At 41.4% G+C, this 7500-nt stretch overlaps 1 protein-coding gene, 1 long non-coding RNA gene and 1 pseudogene across 3 annotated transcripts in view; 2 read left to right on the top strand and 1 right to left on the bottom strand.

Annotated features, from left to right (window-relative positions):
- Positions 1 to 1041, bottom strand: part of LOC146458242 (uncharacterized) — a 1749-nt pseudogene extending 708 nt beyond the window's left edge. Inside the window, exons 1-2 of the transcript XR_014858256.1 lie at positions 343 to 1041; positions 1 to 25 (exon numbers count right to left, since the gene is read on the bottom strand). The exon at positions 1 to 25 is cut by the window's left edge and continues 49 nt beyond it. The product of XR_014858256.1 is annotated as an uncharacterized LOC146458242 (transcript). The remainder of the gene's footprint in view (positions 26 to 342) is intronic.
- LOC146458240 (cytosolic beta-glucosidase-like) overlaps positions 1 to 7500 on the top strand; it is a 27462-nt gene that overhangs the window by 10833 nt on the left and 9129 nt on the right. The gene's annotated exons all lie outside the window — the stretch shown is intronic.
- Positions 1589 to 3909, top strand: LOC146458241 (uncharacterized). The gene is made up of 2 exons (XR_014858285.1): positions 1589 to 2396; positions 2954 to 3909. It is a non-coding gene; the product is annotated as an uncharacterized LOC146458241 (long non-coding RNA).

The raw sequence follows: 7500 nt of genomic DNA, 5'->3' as shown, positions 1-7500 counted from the left end.
AAACGCCCCTGTCGATTCCCCCAGCCTTGGCCTCGGATATAAACGTGACGGGGGGATCCGACGGAGCCTAATATTTTGAACCCAAAAAAATACATTGACCTTATATTGTGCACCCAAAAAAATACAAGACTGGAAATCATACGTTCGGATCTTGCGGGAACTTTGGCTTGAATTGCGTAAGAACTATTAGCCTGGCGGAAATTCGAACCCAAAATAATTCGCGCAGATTTTTCAGACCCAAAAAATACACGGTTAAATCTTCAACCCAAAAAAATACGTCGGAACCCCCCCCCCCCCCCCCACCCCCTGTCACTTTTATACCCGAGTATCCCCCCTGGGAGCCTTGGTCTCGCCAAGTTACCGACAAACACAGGCTCTTGATAGTGCTAGAGAATTCTGGTCAGGCGTGTCAAAATATAGTTCAGAGCTCACTCGCTCCCCTTTTTACTCGTGGATGTGCAGAAAATCCTCCCCAAGCCATTTCTCTTTCGCTAGTACAACTCGTGGCATCACTGAATACATCCGCTTGCAAGTTCGGCCTAAACTCACGATATCTTCAGGATAGAGGAATCGAACGAGATTTCGCAAACCTAAATCGGGTAGCGCCTCCATTGAAATTCAGAATTATCAATAACTGTGTACGATCGTGGATGACTACCTCGGTTCGCTTCGACTTCTGTTTCTCTCAGCGCGGCGAAGATGCACCAAGCCGGCCGGAAGTTGAACTAAAAATTGAGGCGTGATACCGTAAAACTCAACTGGTTTCACCATGTTTACTTTTAGACGATGACACCGCAAACGTCGTATTGTACTATTTGTATCAAAACGCGGATTTGTGTAATGTTTTCTTGCTTTCCTGTAGTTCTTTAGACACGGACCCAAAGAAATAACGCTTTACCTCCATGGGACAAAAATGACAATGTACATTTAGCTTTACGTGACAACCTCGTTCGGTTCTCTCCTCCTCCCGTCCCTGGATGTCATGTCACGCGAGTAAGCATGATACGGTAAAACTATATATATATTTTTCGTCTGGATGTTTCGAAAACGAAGACCCCAAAAGCGAAGACCGAAGACCTAAGACCCCCTCATCGAAAACGAAGACCCCCTCATCGAAAACGAAGACCCCCTGTATTCAGTAAACGGACACAGGCATACTCGGAAAAAATCCGAGTGTTCCTATCAGGAGTCGAGCCATTTTTTTGAGGGTTGTCCAATACTCACCACTTGTTCGGGTCGTGAAAGTGCCTTTACGACTCGTACGAGTCGTACGAGTCGTGGAACAATTGTTCCACTGGTCAGTTTAGTGCAAGTGGTGAAGTAGTTACATTTTCGTGGAATTACATGATGTTGCTTTTAATTTTTAGGGGTGCATCTCATTAGGGAGACTTAGAAAATATCAGTCCGTGGCGTAAGGCTGTAGGGCCCTAGCAATCAGTTGTCGACTCGTACGGGTCGTACGGGTGGAGAGAAGCATTTTCGAGTCGATAAAGTAAATTGTCGAGTCGAAAAGTGCATCTCATTAGGGAGACTTAGAATATCAGTCCGTGTTTGTAAGGCTGTAGGGCCCTGTCGACTCGTACGAGTCGTACGAGTGGACAGAGGCTTTGTCGAGTCGACAAAGTAAATTGTCGAGTCGAAAAATGCATCTCATTAGGGAGACTTTGAAAATATCAGTCCGTGTTTGTAAGGCTGTAGGGCCCTAGCAATCAGTTGTCGACTCGTACGAGTCGTACGGGTGGACAGAAGCATTGTCGAGTCGACAAAGTAAATTGTCGAGTCGAAAAATGCATCTCATTAGGGAGACTTTGAAAATATCAGTCCGTGTTTGTAAGGCTGTAGGGCCCTAGCAATCAGTTGTCGACTCGTACGGGTCGTACGGGTGGACAGAAGCATTGTCGAGTCGACAAAACAAATTGTCGAGTGGAAAAATGCATCTCATTAGCCGGGGAGTCTGAAAATATCAGTCCGTGTTTGCAATTCGGCAGAAGGGCCGCAGCCAGTACCGGAATCGGTTGTGTAGTCGTACAGGTGGACTCAAACATTGTTTGCGAGTGTAATAATTCATTTATTTAGGGCGTCAGACTTGGGATATCCTACACGATTTGTCGATTTGTAAGGCAGGAGGGACGTAGCAATCGGTTGTAGTCGAACAGTACGCGCGGACACAAGCATCGTCGAGTCGACAAAGAAATGTTGATAGGAGAACGCACGCTTTGGCAGTGTTAGAAAATATCCCCAATTTAGTTTAGGTAAAATTGCCGGGCAATCTGTTGTGGCTTTCGGGTTTACGAGTGGCATAACATTTAATGCGGTTTTGTTTGGCATTTGTGGGAACGATTAACATCAACATGCCCGTGCCACCTTATGACGAGGGAACCTGGTGCGAGTGTTAGGTACGTAATTCGCCAATATGGCGGTTTCATGAAGTCATTATGCTACAGAAAAACGTTTCGGAGGTAAGATATTGATACTGCGTAATTGTTATAAGTATGAAGAAAGCAAAATTTCATTAGTTAGTTAATTAAGCTTAAAGTTAGGTGCGTGATAATTGTAGAATTGAAGGTAACTTGCGGGGAACGTAAATTTTAATTTTAGTGGATGTAGGCGGAATTTAGGTTGTTGTGGGGGGGTTTAAGGTTACATTATGGTATTGTGGGTGTAATGTTAATACAGTCGAATCCTTTCCATATGGACACCGAAGAAACCATGGATAGTGTGCATATTAATGGTGCCGTATAAGCAGGTTAATTGTGTGAATTAAGTCAAAAATACCCATTTTATTGGAGTGGTCTATAGTATAAAGATGGGCTCAAGAAGCATTATGTGTCTGGACTAACTATCTTTCATTGTTAATCGTAGTGAACGACTTATAACGGAAGATAATTTGTTCAGGTGGATAATGCATCTTATGTATGTCTTTATACTACACACAAATAACCAGACGAGCAAGAAATGTTTGTGTAAGTTTGGCCAGATGATAATGCATCCTCCAGTATACATGCATAAACTAAGAATAGCGTGTTTTATGTTCCTTCACGATCCTTGGAAAACTTTTCAGTCAGGGATAATGGCCATCAAAGTCAAGGAGCATTGCTACTCGCGTATCACAACGTGGGACTGCAACAGATATTTGAAAAGGTGACAGGCCAAATACGACTCCCGCTGGGTGCTTAATGTACTTAGACTTCTGGATTAAGTGCTTTCCTGAGGACGTTTCTGGGAGATTTTCCTTTTTGATCAAAAGGTGGTGAGATCTCTCTGTAGACCTTTTGATTTTGATCATGAAGAAAACTGCTCAAATTTACCGAATGGAGGTTTTCTTATCATTCAGAGCTGTTTGAATAATTAATTATAACTAATTATTAGTTCCTTTATGCTGTTCTGTACGCTAGCTCTGTGTCATTTGTTTAGGCTTATCGGCCCAAGTTAACTGCAAGGTCTCAGGGAGAACTGAAGAAATTTTATCTGTAAAGAGATAGGACCCGTAAATTTCTTTTCTTGTCCAGGACGGTGACAACTAGATTTTCATTGTACATCTTCGATACCGGACTTCCCGGATCTCGTTTCTTTAAGTAACATTTCCCGCATCCCGCTTCGTAAAATCGTCAAAACCCGCGTCCCGTTCCTAACTTAATCCCGAATATCGTCGCTCTTTTCCGCTAAAATCCCGAATCCCGACCTTTAAAAAAGCCAAATCCCGGATCCCGAAAAACCTATTGGGGACCCTCTATAAAGTGGGGTTTGGTTTTACTCAGATTGGTCTCTGTCATGAAATTGTTCCATTTGTATATCTTTGTATAAAATTCCACATCCAGTGAAAGAGAACATGATTTGTTAGACCTTAATCTTACTATGATACTGTAACAATGGTTTTGTTGATAAATAAAAACTAAGTTGGTAACATCAGTTATTGTTTTGTTGGTTTTGTAATTATTGGGATCAAATTCTTAAGTTAATTGCTTGAAAGCAATATAATGGATATGATAAACTGCATATCAAAGGGATTTTTTTCTTTGAAGTACCAATTAATGATTGGGTTTTTTCTGAACCCTGTATTATGCATGAGTAAAAGTACCCTTTCTTGAAACATTCTTTGTTATGGGTTTACCTGAAAGCCAAAATGTGAAATTCATAATATATCCCAGAGTCTCTCCTGGCGCCGCCCCGCTGACCAAAAAGCCTGAGGACTCTGGGTACGAGATTGGAATTGATCTAAAAACAAAGTGGCGGAACATGCATACAGAAAGCGGTGCCTGGATATGTTTTGTGGACGAATGCGAGTTTAAAGTGGTTGTATTTGGACAACGCAGATTGGAAAAGAATCGCTCCGGCATGATTTGTTTTCGCCCAGCTGTGCGAAAATTATGCAAGAATATTACAATACAATTAGCTGGCGAAAATTGAAAGCCGTGATTGAACAGACAAATACAAACAACTTAACCTCGGCACGAATTTCGATATTTTACCCTAGTGAGTACAAAATCCCTACAGTCATTGAAATCTACGTCTTATTTACTTTCTAATCACGTATGTAGTTAAGAGATTCGTTGGAAGAAACGCGAGAACAAATCTTTTTTCATGCAAGACTATTACATTTAGCTGTCGAAACATTGACACCCGCGATTGAACAGACGAGTATAAACATCACAACCTCCGGCAGAAATTTTGATATTTTTATCTCAGTGAGTTCAAAATCCCTTTGGTCATTGAAATCTACATTCCATTAGCTTTCTAATCACGCATGTAGCCAAGAGATTCATCAAAAGAAAGGTGAGAAACAAATCTTAGCTTTTTTATGCAAGAGTGTTACATTATATCTGAATTGAAGCCGCGATTGAACAGACGAGTATAAAGATCACAACCGCGGCACGAAAATTTTGATATTTTTGTCACAGTGAGTTTAAAATCTCTTCGAACATTCAAATCTACATTCTATTAGCTTTCAAATCACGTGTATTTCTTAGAGATTCGTTGGAAGTAACGCGAGAAACAATTTCTTTTATGGAAGTGTATGATTGCGTGATTAGCCGTTGTAAAATTAAAAACGGCGAAAGACACGTAACGCGCGAGGTAACATTATCCGCGAGAAAATCGATACCTTCTAAAAATAACTTCAGAGGGATTACGATGGGGATAGGGCCTATATGGGGGATTACCTCTCTTACCTTCATCCTCTCTCGCCTTTGTTTATTAAATAAGAGGAAAGAACAATGAAGAAAAGGAAATGATCGAAATTCAGAGGTTTCTTTTTTTAATAAGGCATTTAAAAAAGTAATAAGGAATTTAAAATCAACCAGCGCGCTGATAAAGCGGATTAAAACAACTCCGTCTTATGCCAACCTAACAGCAAACCGAGCGACTGGTAGATGTGATAGTGTTGATGGGAACCGGTTGAATAGACTCGAGCCGATTGTTTGCGGCAAATTTACCAACAATAGCTAGTGCAATTACATTGAATAACTGTTGATCCAAACAATCAACCTTTCTGTCGAGGGAAGGTGACAAAATTGTAATTGAGGGTATTTAAACCATGACGCAGGATTGGAGCTTTCATAGAGCACTTTTCAAAAGGACGCGTGATGGCAACGTTACGTCTGTATCGAGAAGAAACTCGTTTACTGTCACGAGCAGAAGTAGTGGAGGAAAGAAGGCAGTTGACGACAGTAATTGACGGGGACGCATTCTTTCCTTTAAAATCGTGGCCAAAGGAAATGCGGCTCATATTCTGGAGATCCCATGGGTGACACCGAAACCTTCAAGTTGGTTCCCTTTCTCATCGGCAACGGTTGTGAGCCAACCCTTATCAGAGGATGGATAATGCTGGCGCAACACTAGGCGGACTCAACAGTTAAAGCAGAAAAGAGGGCAAGACAAGTAGATTTTGTCCTCAACAATGCCGAGCAGAAAAGCCATCTGTGGTTCTACTTTGACGTAGACTACGACAAACTTCTGTACCTTAATGGGTTACCGAAGTAAAAGAGAGTCATTACAAAATGAACTCTCACAACGGCTCCTTTAGGAGCCACCAAATGCCACTAAAGTTATTGACCAATACTACCGTTCAGTCTACTGTTACCATAAAATACCAATTTTAATCTATAGTATTCTGCATTAGTCGTCAGGAAAACGCGTTTCCTAGTTCCAGTCGATTGTAAGGTTTTGTTTTGTAAGAAACGCAGCATTTAGTTTCTCACACTAAAGAACGAAGAAAACATATTTGTTGTATTTTACAGCATCAGCCCCTAGTTTAAATTTTGTTTACTTCTAGTTTATTTTCTGTTTCAACGAGAAACGCATCATTTGGTCGCTCACGCTGATAGAACGAGAACGAGATATATTCATGCGTAGCGTGCTTGTTTCGGTTCATGAATTAAAGAACGAGTTATATACACGTGTAGCGCGGTTGTTTCGGTTCATGGATTGAAGAACGAGATATATTCATGTGTAGGGCGCTTGTTTCGGCTCATGGATTAAAGAACGAGGTATTTTCATGTGTAGCGTGCTTGTTTCGGTTCATGGATTAAAGAACGAGGTATATTCATGTGTAGTGCGCTTGTTTCGGCTCATGGATTAAAGAACGAGGTATTTTCATGTGTAGCGTGCTTGTTTCGGTTCATGGATTAAAGAACGAGTTATATACACGTGTAGCGCGGTTGTTTCGGTTCATGGATCGAAGAACGAGATATATTCATGTGTAGCGTGCTTGTTTCGGTTCGTGGATTAAAGAACGAGATATATTCATGTGTACTGCGCTTGGTTCGGCTCATGGATTAAAGAATCCGTACTTAATGAGATGCAGTTTCACCACTTGAACGAGTCGTACGACTCGTACGAATTTGGCAGGCCATGACCTCCTTTAATGAGATGCAGTTTTACCAAATCAAACGTCATGTTATATTCATTAAAAGTATCACACTCACCACTTGGCTCGTACGACTGGTACGAGTCGTAAAGGCACTTTCACGACCCGAACAAGTGGTGAGTATTGGACATGACTGATTTTTTTGCTAATCTTCCCATGCTGGCCAGTCGCAGCCAAAGATGAATGAAACTAGTTTCTGTGCGCTGCTGAGCCACTATTTTAACGTCACCGTCCATTCAAATGCGCCGGTTTTTAGGCCACTGTTCAAAGTGACACGAAGCTCTTCTTTTGCACAAAATAGCCATCATCAAATGCTGTATTTGAAATTGTCAAAATTGCCCACGTCATCGTAATGGTGTCTGTTTAAATGAACATTCTTCTGAGACAAACGTTACTTTCCCAGGCGATGTTTGACGGGGCTACACTGTAGCAACAATTTTTAAGGCAACAATGTTGCATTGTGACATCACCTTGCTGGAGGCTTCCCATTCCATATTTTTTCATTTAAAAATTTTAAATCACTGCACGTGATCATTTGCCAAATCAGTGCTGCGTGCGAATTTTAGCAAACTAACACGCGCAGTGGAATCAGTAAATATTTTAATTTTAAGGACTTTGCCTAGCTTGTTACTGCG

The sequence above is a fragment of the Pavona decussata genome, unplaced genomic scaffold, assembly GCF_977016875.1.
Source record: "Pavona decussata unplaced genomic scaffold, jaPavDecu1.1 SCAFFOLD_233, whole genome shotgun sequence".
Classification (NCBI taxonomy): Eukaryota; Metazoa; Cnidaria; class Anthozoa; order Scleractinia; family Agariciidae; genus Pavona; species Pavona decussata.
This window is presented reverse-complemented; position numbering and strand designations above follow the sequence as displayed.